General features: G+C 38.5%; 1 long non-coding RNA gene across 1 annotated transcript in view; it reads left to right on the top strand.

Moving 5' to 3' along the window:
- The window catches only part of LOC110340552, a 46,364-nt gene that overhangs the window by 8,821 nt on the left and 19,365 nt on the right, over nucleotides 1–18,178 (top strand). Inside the window, exon 2 of the long non-coding RNA XR_002382343.2 lies at nucleotides 16,925–16,998. This is a non-coding gene — a long non-coding RNA (uncharacterized LOC110340552). The remainder of the gene's footprint in view (nucleotides 1–16,924; nucleotides 16,999–18,178) is intronic.

The raw sequence follows: 18,178 nt of genomic DNA on the forward strand, positions 1-18,178 counted from the left end.
GTTATCTTTGATCCAACTGAAGAGGAGGTGTTAATTTATTCCCAAAGAAAAGCAGAGTTGCCTTTTTTTTTCTTTACCTCTGATGGATTTCTTTGATTCAATTACCTAGTTTATAAAATGTTAACTGATCATAGTAGTCTTATAGCAACCATGGGAATAAGGTATAAGCTACCTATAAAGTTACATAATTTTGTGAAGACAAATATCAAATATATTCTTTAAGAATCAATGTAAGTTTATTGGTTTGCTGCCTCTGAACCAGAAATGAATCATTCTATACCATTTACAAAGTGACATGACTGGGATATTTTGAGGTCATTGCAATATCAAAATAGAGAATTTTTAACATCTGTTATAGCAAAAAGAAGTTACTGGTTTGTTGAGAAGGAAACTAACGCAAAGTTAGCTATTAAAGACCTTTGTTAGAAGGAAGTGTCTCATGGCTATGGGAGGTTGTGATGTACTCTTGTAGTGGAAGGCAGTAGAAGAGAAGATAATGCATCATACCAGAGGACAGCAAGCTGAGCTGTAAAATAATGAAGCCTGGAGAGGGGCTTCATAGGGAGAGCTGGCTTTAAGAAGTCGGAAGTGCAACTGCCATGTGGCGGGGTGGGACTAAAAAAGAGAGAGGGCCTTCAGAGAAATACCTCCAGCAATGGAAGTTTCTGATCTTTGTGGATTTTCAGGAGATGGTGGGGTGTCTGTAGAATGTGGTTGCATGTGGTTTAGTCTATGAGACAAGCAGTGTGGGCACAGAGGAACATGTTGAAAACATAGCATGAATGCCCTTACAGCCACAGGTCTCCAGAGAAACCAGAGATGTTGACCACATAGGGTTGTATTTTCCATAGGGAAGATGTAAAAAGAACCTGTTCTTCCATCCAGAAAGTGGAGAATAGGAAGTGACTAACAGTGTGGTGATGTGTGTTATCTTCCAGGCCAGGCCATATCGAGCTCCTACAACCAGGACCTGGGGTAGCTAGACCTTTACAGGCAGGGACTCCCAGGCTCCCATGACCAGGACTGGAGATATCTTCTGTATAGCGAGGCTCCCCCAAGCTCTGACAACCAGGACCTGAGGTGGCAAACCTTTATAGTCAGGGACTCCCCAAGTTCCCACAACCAAGACTAGAGGTAACTAGTAACCAAAATGATCCCGAATTTAGCTGTGAGACTGAAACCAGGAAGAACTTTCCTTAAGCCTTTAAGCTAGTGCAGGTAGCCTATCTCTTAAACCTATCTTCTCTGAAGAAATGACATGTACCCTGAGTTGAGTTTCAATGTAATTGTGCTTCCATGTGCACTGGGGATTGTATTACATCAAGAAACTGTCCAAATTGTAACATGTAGCTGACAATGATGAACTGCCTGGCACCAGACTCTCAGAAGTCTAGTTCCAGGTTGACGGAATCAATCTGAACAGAGCATTCATTCTCATCTCTTCATGGGTCACTTCTCTGCCTGCTACTTGTAGAGACCCCTCAGGAGCAGATGCCCACAAATGAGGAGGGGAGTAGGAAAGAGAAATCCATTTCCCCTGGAAGACTGGAATTTTAAGTGTTTGCGATATAAGCTTCCCTCTATTTTTCAGATTAGTCAGGTTGGACAAAAAAGAGTGAACTTAATAGCTGCGATCTCATGCCCAGGTCCTGCTGTGACCATGTCCAGGCAGGCCAGCCAGAAAGAATCCTATCAGTAGGACAAGAAGCCTGCCAAGTCTATGCTAGGTGAAGAAAATCCGGAAATATGCCATCTTCTTATCTCTTTATACCTTCTCTCCTTACCTATGTGGCATTGTATGTATGTGTGTGTGTCTGAGCATGTGTAAGTATGTGTATGAGTAGGTATGTTTAAGGAGTGTAAAAGGTGGGAAAAGTTAGATTATTGTTACTTAGGTATCTAACTGTCTACATAGTTAAAGGATATCATCTCTGAAGTTGGCACAAGTCACATATGAAGATTTCAGCACAGGACATAGAATTATCCGATAGAATTCTTTTCTTCCAGACTGAGCAGAGTCCTTCATAAACTATCACGTGGTTTTAGTTCCCATTTCTCTAGTTTTTCTAGAAACCTGTGATGAAAGGACTCAGTGATCCATTCTAAATCTTTATTAATAAGTATCATAATTAAAAGTTATTGAGCCTTGGGCAGCAGATCAGTACCCATCCCAAGTATACACACGGACTTTGGACTCCCATAGAACAATGTGAGGTGCACTCTCACCCTGAACTCTTGGGGAAGGGTCTAGGCCCTGCCCTATATGAAATGACAGACTATGGACACCCCCATGGAGGGCCTCACCCTCCCTGGGGGAATGAGGGGATAACGGGGGGGGGGGATGGGAGGAGGGCACGGGAGGAGGGGAGGGAAAAGGAGAGGGACCTGGAACTGACTTGTGAAGCAACCTTGTTTCTTATCTAAATTTAAAAAAAAGAATAAAAAAAATCATAAAAACAAACAAACAAAAAACAACAACAACAACAAAAAAAGTTAGCTCTCACAATGTATGAAGCCCTTTAAAGAGATGGGTCATAGATTTTTTTCCTTATGTTTTCATAGGCTGTTAAGTACTTAGTGCATAAAGTTAATGCACTAAGGTAATGTTGAGAAGTATTTTATTGTAGATATGAGAGAGGACAGCTAGAGGTATCGGGAAGAATCCAGAACAGGGAAAGAAAGTAATGGGTTAAGTATGGTCAGTAGACTGAACCAGGCTATGAACAAAGATTGAGGGCAGGAGAACAAGAGAGGAGGAGAAGGCCAAGAGGGCACATGGCCAAAATGGCAGGGTTATATGGGAATCAGAAACTGAGGGAAGGGAAGCCCATGGGTGGGAGAAGTTTAGAGTAGGGAACAGGGTGAGAAGAGCCAAGAGCTACAGGTACAGAGTGAGCCTGGAGGCCAGCAGACACATTGGTATGCTGATAGGCACCACAGTTAGTCAATTATCTCCAGTTTCTATCTCTTTGAGATGTAAAAAAGGTTTGGTGACACCAAAGATGAATTAGAGTTCTCCCTTTTCCTGTTAGGACTCAGCAGCAACAATACCTATCTCTTCTCCTGGTAGGTTTCATCTTAAAGAGCCATCTGTTCCTTTGATGTAGAATTTTGCTCTGGTTGGTCACAAAGAAACTAGGCTGGAGAAGGCTAGATGAGAATGCAGGGTTAAGAGTAATTAGATTTGGGTTTAATTTGGATAATCTAGACTAGTTGGAATTTATCTTTAAATCTGAAAGTTCCTACAATTTTCTTACTAATTTCCAATTTATTTTAATATTTTCTTTTAATTCTAGTTTCCAAAACTCGTATTTGTAAATTTCATCATATTTAAACAAAATTATAATTAAAACCACTACCCTTTCATGATTTTTAATTCTGTTGAATAGGACTTATAGTTTATTGTACAACAAAATAAGGTACAGAGATTTAAATGTTCTCCACTTTTAAAATTTCCTGAGAACTGTTTATTTCTGTCTTCATTAATTTTTAATTGAATTTATTTTTTTTGTTTATTCTTCACACCATGTATTTTGTTCGTGTTCTTTCGCCTCTTTTTCACTTACTTTTTTTATGACACAGGGTTTCTCTATGTAGCTTTGGTTGGCTGTCCTGGAACTAACTCTCTAGACACCAGACTGATGCTGAACTCACAGAGATCCACCTGCCTCTGCCGCCCAAATGCTGGTCTTTCCCTCTCTTAACTACTTCCAGATAGATCCTCCCCCATCATCCTACCCACCCAACTTCAAGCTCCCTTGATTTCAAAGGTCAAACAAATTTTAAAAAATCAAAACGACAGAAAAGCACCATTAAAAAAATCAAAAGAAAACAAAAACAAGAGCACACAAAGGGCATGGAGACTATCCTGGTTTGAAAAAATAGGTGGCTCCCAAAGGGAGTGGCACTACTAGGAGATATGGCTTTGTTGGAGTAGGTGTGGTCTTGTGGGAAGAAGCTTGTCACTGGGAGGGCAGGCTTTGAGATCTTTTCTCAAGCTTCAGTCAGTGTGACAGTTGATTCCTGTTTCCTGCAAGATGTAGGATGCTCAGCTACTCCAGCACATCTGCTTGCACTTGGCCATGCTCCCCTAAATGATGATAATGGACTAAATCTCAGAAACTGTAAGCCACCCCAGTTAAATGTTTTACTTTATAAGAGTTGCTGTGGTCATGGTGTTTCTTCACAGCAATAAAAACCTAATGAAGACAGAGTCTCTTTTGAAAAACATTTGTATTTTCAAAGCATAAAACCAGCTGGGCTACCAAACAACAGTTTCCTCTAAACATTTCTTCCTTTCTTTCATTAGAAATTATAATATTAGCAGGACAAAAGGACTGGGACGAGCATTCTGTAGACTCACTCTCTGCACCTTGACTAGTTGTGGGTCTCTGTGGTCACTGAAAAAAGCTTTTCTAATAAGGATTGGCAAATGCACTAATTTACACTAATGTGTGGTATAAGGTTAAATCATTTGGAATTTATTTAATACTTAGTTCATGTGCTGATTAGTTTTTCTTGTCACCATGTCAAAAGCTAGGACCATCTGGAAAGTAAAGAATCTCAGTAAAGAAAATGCCTCCATCAGAGTGGCCTGCAGGCAAGTCTATTGGACGTTTTCTTAATTAATGCTGTGGGACAGCTCAGCCTACTGGGGAGGCGGCACTGGTTGTTATAAGAAAGCAGGCTGAGCAAACTACTTGTGAACAAGCAGGTTCACAGCATTATTATTTGGACTCTAGTTCCTACCTCTGGGTTCCTGCCCTGTCTTCTTTTAATGATGATCTGTGTTTGGGACTTGTAAACCAAATAAACCCGTTTGTACCTAAGGTGCTTTTGGTCATAGTGTTTTTAATCACATCAAGAGAAAGCAAATTAGGACTGTCCATTTAACAGGTAACTGTAATGTTTCATCCCTAAGGTCTATGATCTGTTACCACAGGTTCTTATCCCTTAATATGATGACAGTTCTGGGTTTCTACTTGTGGAGCAGGCTCTAAATCCAAGAAGGAAATAGTTGATTACTCCCATGGCATCTGTGTCACTTTTGCATTAGTGGGCATGTCTAGTCAGGTATTTATTCCTTACAGGGTTCACAGCTGGGTAAGATTGGTGATTGCATTTTTCCTCTTGTAGTGTGAGTAGCACCTTCTAGCACTATGAAAGCTAGTTAGCAGCATGGAGTTTCAAGGTCAATAACAGCTTGATTTCTCTATCTTATATCACTGAAGTGTGTGGTGTCTTCAGCAAGATGGTCTTAGCGCCAAGTTCTGGAGGCTAGTCAGGAGCATTGGCAGTAGGCCATAATGTAATGAGGACTATGGGATTTCACTTGTCAATAACATCTAAGAGGCAATCCATTCCTGACACTTGGCCTCTTATTTGCTATCCTGCGGTGTCTAGGAGGGAGGTTATTGTTCCTATTGTATGTTAGCAATAACATTTAAATTTTTTAAATGTATGTATGTGTGTATATATCTGGGCACTGTCTAATAGTGAGTACCAGACTATTGATTCTAGGGGAATTATAAGCACAGGCTGCTGTAAGCTTCTGATCATCACATTTTCATCAGCCAAGTAATGTATAACATATGCTTTTATTTACAATTGCAATATTTATAAATATGTTGCTGATTCAGTAGCACTAATTTCATGACATTAGTACTGTAATTCTTACATATGCCTTTTTTTTCTGAAAAAAGTTCTTTGTGCTTCCTTTTGTATTTACTGAAACAAAATGCCTAACATCAGCTTACAAGAAAAAGGGATGATTTTTGTCTCACAATTGTGGAGGCTTCAGTCAATGGCTGCCCTGTCACAGTAGGCATGTGGCAAGGCCACACTGCCTTTCGAGAGTGGGTATTACAGAATGTTCCTCATTTCATGGTAGCCAGGAAGTAAAGGGAGAAAGGAGGAGGCCAATATTCCATTGACAGATTGGTTCTACCCTTTAAGGTGGAACCTGCCTTTCCCATATTGCCCTTTGGAGACTGCAAGAATGTAAAGGTAACGCCACTAAATAGACCCCCAAAATGACATTGGTTTGCATCATGAGAGCTGAAATAAGAGGCAGTGTGTCACCTTGTTTTTTGGCAGTGTGATTCCAGTGACTCAAAACTTTCACTATTTTGTCCTTGAATTACCACATCCCACCCACCCCCCATGAGCATTGACCTTGGGGCTAAAGAGAGATAAGTATGAAGAAATAAAATCCATGGACAATGAAGGTTGGATGTCTTCTGTGGTAGAACTGACCAATTTTGCTGATCACTCAGAATTTTTCACATATTCTTTTAAATTGTATTTGTTAGTTAACATAATTCCTTATATACTATAGTCTTCTATCTGACTCACCTAAATTTTAATATGAAAAACTAGATCAATAAAACTCTCAGTCATTTTATTGTATGCTATTCCTCTACTCCAGCTGTTTGGATTAAGAAAGATTTTCCCATTTGGCTCTTTTTTCTATTAATCTTGAAAGTAGGACCCAGAGAAAACAGCTAGTGACCTAGGGTCTGGCAACCTTGAACTGAACTGGGCTGCACCCCTCCATAGAGTCATAAAAATTGAGATTTCTGTTTCTTTCAAGACGAAGGAGGAATTTTTAAAAATTTGGCTTAGTACTGCAGCAGCCTTTTCAGAATCTCCAGCCTGTAATTTTACCTTTGCAAACACTGCTTATTTTGAAGACAAAGGTGATGGGGGAAGTCCTATGTATATGTCAATAAAGCACTGTTGGGCCAATAGGAATCTAGATAGGTGGGACTAGGAGTCCAGGAGGACTCTGGGAAGGAGAAACACAAGAGAGTCGAGATGCACCGCCATGGGGTAGGAAGCCCGGAAACTTCTCCGGTAAGAGACATACTTAGATTAACAATTATGGGGTAATTACTTAAGTCAGAGCTAGCTAGTAAGAAACAAGCAAGGCCAACAGCTTCATAATTAATATAGCCTCCTGTATGTTTATTTGGGACTGATACGGCACTAGAACCAGGCTGGCGGGAAGGCTTCTCACAAAGAAAAAGCTTCCCTTTACACAAAGGATATGATTCTTCCATTCAGAAAATGTTGTTTGTTTGTTACATTTGTTACTACTCAAGAAGGGACTGAGGAAACGGTTCCTTGAGTAATGTGCTTGGGGTATGCATGGAGAGCTAAGTTTCATCCCCAGCATCAACAGAAAAATGACAGGCATGGTGCCTGTATAAGCCTAGATCTGGGGAGTAGGCTGTGAGAGTAGATCACTGGGCTCATTGGTCAGCCAGGGCAGTCAATATAGATCATTGAGAGACCCTATCTCACAAAGATAGGGTCGAGATGCTTGGAGAAGACACCTGGCATGGAACTGTAGCATCTGTAGGCATGCACCACCTCCATCCCCACATACATGTAACACTGCAGAATGAAGCCATGGTAGATCTCTCTCATCCCCTTCTCTATTGTGCATATTACACGTATTGCATTTTTCTTCTGCTTTTTATTTATTTATTTATTTATTTATTTATTTATTTATTTATTGAGACAGGGTTTCTCTGTGGCTTTGGAGGCTGTCCTGGAACTAGCTCTTGTAGACCAGGGTGGTCTCGAACCCACAGAGATCCACCTGTCTCTGTCTCCAGAGTGCTGGGATTAAAGGCGTGTGCCACCATTGCCCGGCTTCTTCTGCATTTTAACATAACATTTATTCTGTTATTTATTCCTCCTAAGAGACATGTCCACGTAAAAAGGACTGTTTGCTTAGAAACTTAGAAGAGTATTAATCATATATATATATATATATATATATACACACACACACACATGATAGCTGTTCAGTATTTTTTGTATTTTCTTCAATATGTATTTTGTTAACAAATAAGTGCTCAGATTTAATATTCTCATTTAGAAAGCACTTCCTGTGTAACACATGCTCCCAAATGTTAAGTGCTTTTAGAAAGAAAATGTTAGAACCATTTAAAGGCTGGGTTTTTGCTTGTTTGTCTTGTGTTTGTTGCTTTTCTTTTTTAATCTCTTAGCCAAATGCTATCAACTCACTGGGGACTTTCTGATAAACGGTTGAGAAATTACTTACTTCATGGCCCTTTACTAATAGCCATATTTGCCCTGGTCTACTGAATATTGAGTTCAACTATAATAACTACAGCCAATCAAATTTCTTCTTCCCAGGTCTGTTGAAGAAAACATGTCTCTGGCTTCTCCATCTCATTCTCTGCTATTTTAGCCCCTGTAGTACATCATATTCATTGCTTCTTGCTCCTAAGTTCCTTAAAGTTACATAAAAGTACTGCTGTTCTCCGATAATATTCCCAGTATCTCAGCCTTTGAGAGCCTCCCAAATCACCTGTGTTGGACACAGGGACCAAGACACACTTATAAGCTTTCTATAGCTTAGCATTCCTCAACAAGAAATATTTGTTTTTTTTTAAAGATCCATGTCCCAGATAGATGTACAGATATATTCATGACTTTCCTACAAAAATATTAGCCCAACAGAGGTCAGGTTTATAATACCCCCAGGATATATTTTGTTCTACTGCAGAAGCTGCCTGTCTGTCTTACAGCTGCTTGTTTAATACTTTCCTATGAAAACCACATAGCACACAGTAGTAAATCCAGGCAAGAGGAGCACAGTCCCTTTCTTGTCCCCCAGCAGCTCTATCCGCCTATTAGAACCCATATAAGATCTCCGTCTCATATTCACACCTCTCTGAATCCAACCTGTGACCACACACACTGAGCACCCACATGCTGAAAACCTGTGTGCTGTTTGCACGAACATTTAATTACAGACTAATTAACGACTCCTGATTTTCTAGTTAAACGTTTTCAAAGTGCATGGCAAGTTTTTCAGTGGGATTGCAGAAATCTGTAGGTTACTGATTTTTTTTTCAAAAACGTTTTTTTTTAAGTTTACAGTGCATGCATGAGCATAGATTTGACTAAATTTGACAAAAGACAGTTGAGAAAAATCCCCTTATCAAAGATGTATAAAACATAATGATGACAACCACACACACACACACACACACTCACACATACACACACACAATACAATTTTAGTGCAGAAAACATACTTCACCTTTGGTCAGGTAGATGGGAGTTAAAACGAGGGTTTCTTTTTTTGTTTCTTTGTTTTTAATTTCCAAGTAGAACATGCACTCAGTAGCCCAGCTATAAGAAAGTAAACAGGGTATTTAGAAAACAGCAAACATTTTGGCTGATCTGTCGATGGCCATGAGGAAATCAAATTGGAAGGAATTTTGGAGACAGATGGTACAGGTATTGAATACTGGGCTGGCCCTGTGAACTCTCCTGCCTAGTTTTGTGAGCCACACTGGTTTCTCAGACAGAGCCGTTATCCTTGGGGGTTTTGCTCTGTATGCATCAATAGGCATCTAAGAGCAAGGAGACAATAGTGTTCAGAGAAGTGATAATGAGGTCTTTCCTCTGTGGAGTAAGCCAAAGCATTCCCATACTTATCACTGACTGAGGTTTAGATACAAATAGATTGTAGGATTACAGTCCAGAAGAAAGTGTACTACCAACTTGTCTTCATTTCGTTACAGAAAGGAAAAAAAAAAAAACAAACACTTTTGTATTGTAGCAAAGACTACAGGAGGAGCCTTAACTTTGGGGTCATGGAACCACAGTAGCTTTATGTGCTATCTTGTATTGATTGCTTGCTATCGACCAGGCACCATCCTAACATATATGCATTGATGTTTTCATGCTTACATCCTGTTCACCTATATACTATGATTGTTTCTATTTTAGTTGAAGAATCTAAACAAGACAGTCTATGCACTTTGTCTAAACACAGAGAATTGATAATCCAGGCCACTATGGTGCTGTAAGACACCATGATTAATCATCCCATCACCTCAATATTTCTGTAGATACTATATATTTTACCTCTTTATACATCTAATTTTTGAGCCTCTATTGCAGTCATCTGGGAGATTATGGAGTTTCATTATGATAGAATGACAAAAGAGACATCACAAATGGTTAACTATAGTGTTTTGTTTTAGATTTTTGCTAAATGAATAGACCATAACAAGTGTTGCCCTGGGAAGGCAGGATGGGAGTAAGTCACTATGAGACCATGGATGACTTAATTGGTTCCTCTATAGCACCCAACTTACTCCAGATATTTTAGAACATCATGTGGTTTCCTGTAAAATATGCAGTATGGTTTAAATTCAGTAAGGTGGTATGAGAGTACACCAGAAGAGGTTAGCCCTGAATCCATTCTTTAACTCTATGTTTAACGTAAATTTTGTACTTTTCCCTCAAATACAGGACTTTCAGGCAAATTAAAGTAAGAGGGAAGGAAAATAGAACCACAGAGGTGATGGAGACCCCCACCTGGAGTCCACTGACCTGGTCTCCCGGGATAGGGCGCTAAGCATCATGGAGCTTAGGCTCATTGTTTCCAAAACCCGGTGAGCTGCATGCTGAAAGACTAGCTGTGACTCCAGCATGCTCCAGGCTCTCACTAAACAATTTACCATCTCTACCAGTAGGGATGAGATAATGAGACATTTGGGCAGAGAAAAGGGATATATGTAGACATCTGTTTTTCTCAGTTAAATAGCTGTCCTTCTTAAATACAAAACAAACAAAACAAAACACCACCACCCTAAAAAAGTATCAAAGCATCAACTTGCTTCACTGAACTCTTGTTTAACACAGTCTGTCTGTCTCTAGTGTTGTCTTTCCTTCCTTTCTGTATTATCCTTCTATATTATCCTCTGTCCTCCTTTGTTAAGGTATTCCCCATTTGTAGCACCTGCATCATACTATAACCCTTTCTAGAGTCTTCTCCCTCATTCTTCCATGGTCCCTTGTTACTTTCCTGGACTTTTGCTGTCATTTCATGTTATGAAGATTTGGAGCTAGATGTGGCATTTTTCTTCCTGGATCATTGTTGCCTCACCCAACTATCTGCTGTATTTGAAAGAGAAGCAAAAACTTTCCATTTAGCAAATGGTGATATCTTGCATGTACAAATAAAGCCTGTTCAAGGGTCAGAGAATGGAGCTTGCCACTAACTAACCATAGAGGTCTGTACAGACAGACAGGAAGTGAAGTAGCTGGGCAGAAAAAAGATATAAGCAGGGAGAAACAGGAACTTTCTTGTCTGTGGAAATGCTAAAGGAGGTAGGGTGTGGTCATGACTTGTTCTCTCTGATCTCTCAGCATTTTCCTTTATATCTGACTCCAGGTTTTTATTATTTAGAATAAGAACTTGTTTTACAATTGAGGCTATTAATATTATTGTTGAAGGATGTGTATTGATTGCTATTATTTTGTTATCCTTTTGCTATTTGCATCCTTAATCCCATTTTGTGTTTCAGTGATTATAGCTTCATTTGTTTTCCTTCTATAACCTCTTTGATATCCTCTCTTTAGTCTAAATTATTGTGTATTCTGTGTGTCTTGGTTTGGTAAATATGAAGTCTGTTAGCCTGTTCATTAAATGGGAAGTCTTTGCTTCTCTTTCAACTACAGCAGATAGCTTTGATGATAAATAGCTTGGGTTGGCATACACGATCTTTTGGAACTTGAAGTACATTGATCCACATCCTTCTGGCTTTTGATGTTTCCATTGATGAGTCAGCTCTTTTTATGATGGGTTTTCCTTTATGTGTGATTTGCAGTTTTTCTCTTGTGGGTTAAAAACCCCTCTTTGTTCTCTGTATTTGGTGTTTTAACTGTAATAATCTGTGGGACGATTCTTCTCTACTATTGTCTACTTGGTAGTTTCTGTTCTTATATCTGTATAGGTACAATGTTCCTTAATTTGGGGTAGTTTTCTATGATGTTTCTGTTGAATGTCAGGTTTATGACACTGAGCTGGTATTTGTCTCTTTCTGTGCTTAAAATTTGAAGATTTTGTTTGGTGTCCCAAAGTTCCTGCATGTTCCTTTGCTGTGTTTTAAATTTCTTTCTTGCATATTCTTTGCTTTTGTGGTCAAATTCCTTTATTTAATCTTTTCAAGTCCTGATATTTTCTCTTTGATCTATTCCAATTATAAAAAATTTCCCTGAGTTTTCTAATTGAGTTACCGAGTTTCTCAATTTCATCTTCATTTCAGTTTACATTCTGAGTAGTTCTATCTCTTTACTGAATTCAGTTTTCAAATCTCCTATTTTCTTCATAATTTTAAGCAGTTTTCTTGGATGTCACTCAGAAGTTTATTCCTGTACTCTTTCAGTTCATTGAAGTCTTCATTCTTTCATTTTATTTTTGAGATTATAGTATAACTACATTTCTCCCTTCCTTTCTTCCTTCTAAACTCTCTCATATACTCCACCCATCACTGGCCTCTCTTTCATTAATTGTTGTTGCATCTGACATATATATATATATCCTCTTCAGTCCATCAGTCCATATAATGCTACTTGTATGCATGTTTTCAGGGTTGAGTGTTTTGCACTGGACAACCAAAAACTCTTATTCTTTGAGGAAGTTTATGGGTTTTCTTTAAATTCTGTATCTTGGGTTCATCTATGTAATTGTAATTGAAGAAAATTTTTTTATCACTAATGGATTTAGGGGAGATATAATGTCCTGTCTTTTCACAATTTTTTTTTCTGATGTGACCTGGGTATGTGAGCTTCTTTCATTGCTGTGAGGTCTAGCTTGCCTCTTGAGAAGAAGTTGTGTTTTGATTTACTATTGCCCAATCTTGGTGGATTTCAGATTAGATATGAAGAGTTGGGAAGCCTGTCCTTCACATCCTCAGTGTTGATTTTTGTTTGGAGATATAGGGGTGGTTCTAATTCAGTGGTAATTGAGAAGGACTGCAAATGGTTGTGTCTCTCTGGGTTCAAACTCCACGATAGGAGCAAGGCCCAAGAGTATGGTGAGAATTCAGGTAAGACTTTGGGGAACTTAGCTTGGTTGGTGTGTAGGCTGCATGGCTGGAACAGGCCTGAAAGTGTGGGGATATGATCTTTTTAATGGTACTTAGTCTCCTTGGTCATAAAGTGGCTGTCCAGAGTTGGGATTTATTTATCTACTTGTTTCCTCTGTGCAAACCAAGTAGCATTATTTGGTATTAGACAGAATTGTCAGATCCAGCTGACTTGGCTTGTTCATACCTGAGAGAAGGGGCGTGTAGACTGAGGAAAGAAATAGGCTAGAGACAGAAGATAGAGTCAGGAGGGCATCCAGTGAACGCTGGGATCTGCCTTAAATTTATTGCTCAATGTTCTTATATTCCCTAACCCAAAGGTGGGGAAAAGGAAAAGACTTCTTTACTATGATACAAGGAACAAACTGGCATAATTACTTCCTTAACTCTCAAAACATTTAGTAATCACACCTTAGATCAAACCTCTTGTTATCCAGCCTTGAGGATTAACACATCTAGTAACCTTAGATCAAGTAGTCTGTCATCTAGTTGAGAAATCCACACTTTAGGCCAAATATCCTTTAGTAGCCACATCTTAGACCTTTAGGTCTTAGACCTTTTAACCTTGAAAGTACAAGGATAGCTCTGAATTCTCTGACCTTAAGTCAAGAAAAAACAGAACAACTTCCATGGGCCCCGACAACAAATACTTTGCCTACTCTTGTTTAAGAAAACAATAGGAAGTATTAGGTTTCATTATTTCATACAAACCATATATATCTCTTCCCTCAAGCTATACTTGTCTGTATAGAGTAGTCTTATATTCTTCTTCTTTTATCTGTATGATGCAAATTATAATTCCCTTATGCACTACTGATTCTCTTTTAAAGATTTGTGTTTATATAGATAGATTGTGCTTGTGTGAATGTATGCCACAAGTGTGTGTGTGTGTGTGTGTGTGTGTGTGTGTGTGTGTGTGTGTGTGGCATAGAAGTCAGGAAAGGGCATTAGATACTCTGAAGCTAGATAGAGTTACAGATGTTTTGAGCTTCCTTATATGGATGCTGGTCACTGAACTTGGGTCTTAGATACAGCAGAAGTGCTCTTACCCAGTGAGCCATTTCTCCAGCCTTCACGAACTAGTACTTCTAAGAGGATTTCCTTTTTTATTAACATATACTGTGACATATTCATTCATACATATATAGAATTTACACATATTTACACACTACATTCTCATATCCCCCCTTTCAATCCTCTTCCACTTTCACATTTTTCTAAACTTTATATATAATGAAAATATGTAACACTTATCCAAGTCTGGTTATGTCACCTAATATGACTTACAATTCCATCCATTTTTCTGAAAATGACATAATTCAATTCTTTGTGGCTGAATAATACCACACTGAATACACTCATCACATTTTCTTTATTTATTCATCCACGGTCTGGCACTTAGGTTGATTCATGTATTTAGCCATTGTAACTGATACTATAATAAACATGATTACACAGCCATCTATATTATATCCTGACTTTTATTCTCTTGAATCTGTACTGGGTGGTAATATGGATGGAACATCTTGCAATTCTGTTTTTGCTTGGGGCAGAATCATCATATTGATTTTTATGGTGGCTGCACTTACATACCTACCAATATTATGTAAATATTCCCTCTCAATGAATCCTGACCAACATTTCCTTGTATTTCATTTTCTTGATGACATTTCTGACATTGTGAGATGGAATATCAATATAGTTTGGAACTGTATTTCCCTAAGGACTAAAGAAGTTGAACACTTTAGTGTATTTATTGGCTATTTATGTCCTTTAAAAATCATCTTCTTATTTTTTTTAATTAAAATATATCACTTTTCCGTTTCCTTTCTACAACCCTTTCATGTACCCCTCTTGCTGCATTTTCTTGTTACTTGTTACTGTTACATAAATATATGAATAAATATATAAATATAACCTGATGAATTCATTTAGTGATTGTACGCATATGATTTTAGGGTTGGCCACTTGGTATGAGATAACCAATTAAGATGGTACATCCCCAAGGAAGACTAATCTCCCACCCCAAGAATTCCTTATTTTTCTGTAGTTCTTTGTCTAGGGATGGGGCCCCATGAAATTTCCCTCTTCCATGTCTGCATGCCTATTAATGTTGCCCTTGTTCAGATTTTGTGTAGGCAGCCATATTATTGAGGGACCACAGATGAAGCTTCCATGACATTCTAGGATGCACAATCTCACAGCAGATTTCCTGGTCATCTGGCTCTTACAATCTTCCCATCCACTCTTCCACAATGTTTTCTGAGCCTTAGGTGTCCAGGTTGTGTTGTAGATGTGTAATTGGGAATGTGCACCCCATGATAGTTGTTCTCTGCATTTTCACTAGTTGTGATTTTCTCTGTTATTCTCTACCTGATGGAAAAAAGAAACTTTGATGATGGGTGAGAGCTACACTTAGCTTTGAGTATAAATATAAGTATCTTGAATAATGCTGGTTCAGTGAAGGGATTGTAGGTTCTCTTCTAATGGTCCTTGAACTTACTAGCTCCTAGTGCTTGGCTAAGTTTCCAGTACCTGGCATGGTTGCCTTCTTGTTGAGTGGGTCTCAAGTGGACAGTTATTGATCACCAAAAGATGACTGACACTGTTGAAATCTTAGGGATATCTTGTCATGCTGTTCATTCTTGTGGTTCACAGGCATCATACCCAGGTAGAAATAGTGATTTCTTACTCCATGTAGTATGAATAATATAGACCCAGAGACAGATACTGCGATTGAAGCTGTAGATCAGAAAAGCAAAACAACAGGCCACTAGCTCTTACCTCTACCAAGACTGGAGTGATCTGTCCCTCAGAGTGGCTGGAGACTGAATACTGAATGCCCAATCCTGTCTCTATGAATCCTCAGACTGAATGCTGCATGAGACCCTGAGCTCCTGTCTTAATACGCCTCTCTAGTGCTGGGAGTAAAAGACTGTACCACCACTGCCTGGTCTCTATGGCTAACTAGTGTGACTGCTGGCCTCTATGGCTGTGGCTGCCTTTGCATTCTGATAGTCAGCAAAGCTTTATTAGAACATAAACAACATATTAGTAGCTTGCATAGCATCTTCTTTGTACTATGAAAGCTAGTTCTCAGGAAGGAGGCTTTCAAGTCAGATCCAGCTCAGATCTCCAAGCCCTGTGTTCAAAGTGCATGGCGTCTTCAACAATAGGACTTACTCAACTTCTGGAAGGCAACCAAGGGCAGTAACAATAACCTGTATTGTTCTGGGAGTCTCTTGGACTCCCCTAACCATCAATTCAAAAGAGGGTTTCTCATGCTTGGTATTGGGGTTTTAGTTTGTCTATGGATCTTGGGGAAGGAGTACTGTCAGTCCAAATATCTTATCTTCATTTAAATGTACATGTATACACATACACTTACATGTGTTATATGTAATTAATGTAAATAATATGATTCCATATGGCTTTTTCAAACAACTATATTGTAATTTTTCTATCCTCCCTCTTTCCTTTTGTGTGTCATCTCTCCCCTTCTCAATTAAATCCCATTTTGCCTGCTTACTGACTCACTTATTCTTTAGTGTTTTTCATAACCACATGTTGAATCAGAGAACTTGGCTATGTCAACAATATATTTATCTTCTAAACCTTTACCTACCACATATTTTAATAATTGTTTAGTTTTCTGTGACTTTGTCTAGTATAATTTCTTTTTCAATTTATATTCACCTATTTATGTGGCGATTATATATAGGATGAACATGGTTGATAGCAAGTACCTTTACCCACTGAGCCATCTTGCTCATCCTCTTCTATTCCAATTTCTGTGTGAACAGAATCTCTTTCTTTCCATTTCAAAATCCCCAGTAAGGGGTACTGTGTTTAATATTAGCAGGATCCCAGACATTAGAGGATGAAGTCCATGACTCAGTAAGTCAAGGGATGGTAATTCTATAATTCATCTTCTATGGGTAGATTTTCCTTTTGGTTATCTCTAATAACCCACTACACTTTTCTCCTTGTTTTGATAGTATTACGTCTCATGGAGGACATCAAGCAGGTGTGATGCCATTTGTTGTCATGAATGAACTCCTCCTAGGCTCAAGTAAGCACACTATATTTTTTCTTTGATAGATTGTTATAATTCATCAAAGGATCTCTGGATTGTTATTGGCCTTAGTTCATGTTGCCTAATTTTTTTTCATTGAGTATCTTTGATTAACTTTAATGGTGATTATAACATTTTATAGTCTACAGTATGACATTGAAAACCTAAATGCAAGTTCAGATATAACACTGTATTATATGAAGGTATTATATATAACTGTATTATAGATATTATAATTTTAAGGTAATTAAGGTTTCTATCAAAGGTAATTATATAATTATATTGTATAAATAATATAATTGAAGGTATTATAGATAACTGACCTCATCCTATTACTTGATGTGAACTAGGTCTGTGTTAGGGACTGAGCAATGTCTTACAGATTAAAACTTGGCAAATAGCAGGGTTATGATATTGAGGTTATGCAGGCTTATCTGTGGGAGCTGTGTGTGTTTGACTAGAATTTATGAGCGAATGAATGTACTCCACTTAGGTTCAGGTAAGCACACTATTTTTTTTTCTCTGATAGAGTGTCACATGGCATCAAAGGATCCCAGGGAGGGAGGGACAATAGACTCTAGTAGGAAATGATGGAAGCTTATATCATTATCATTCTGATTTTATTTCTATCACTATACACTCAGGTTATGTTTTTCCTTCAGATGATTTACAAAGAAATTCATAGTAAATCAGCTTGAGTTACCATGCCTGTAAAAGACAACAAGCTAGTTGTGGTGAGGCCAGGAAGTATCTGGGTACTGGGGTGACTTGAGAAGGATGTGCCTTATTGACATTGAGAGCTCACACACTCATAATGTACTTACATAGTTTTCCTGTGGGACTATCAGCAGTGACCAGCGTGAAATATTAGTGCACCAACAATCAGACACTCAAATGTCTTTGTAAAGTACAGTCCTGTCCACAGTTACAGTGCTATGAATTAACAGTAGAGGGAAAACAGGTGTCCCTGCTTCTGTGCTCACACTCCGTAATGACTAACCTGACTTCTATATATACTCCAGTAGTTAACAACCAGCTAAAATTTTATCTTTAGTTTTGACACACAAAAAATGGAATGACTATGTAGTATACATAATTATCAGTAATCCATACAAGCTCTGATTCTTATTTTTGTAATCTCTAATCTTTCATAATCTCTAATCTCCCTTAGACACTT

This window comes from Mesocricetus auratus, unplaced genomic scaffold (assembly GCF_017639785.1).
Source record: "Mesocricetus auratus isolate SY011 unplaced genomic scaffold, BCM_Maur_2.0 Super-Scaffold_100006, whole genome shotgun sequence".
Lineage (NCBI taxonomy): Eukaryota > Metazoa > Chordata > Mammalia > Rodentia > Cricetidae > Mesocricetus > Mesocricetus auratus.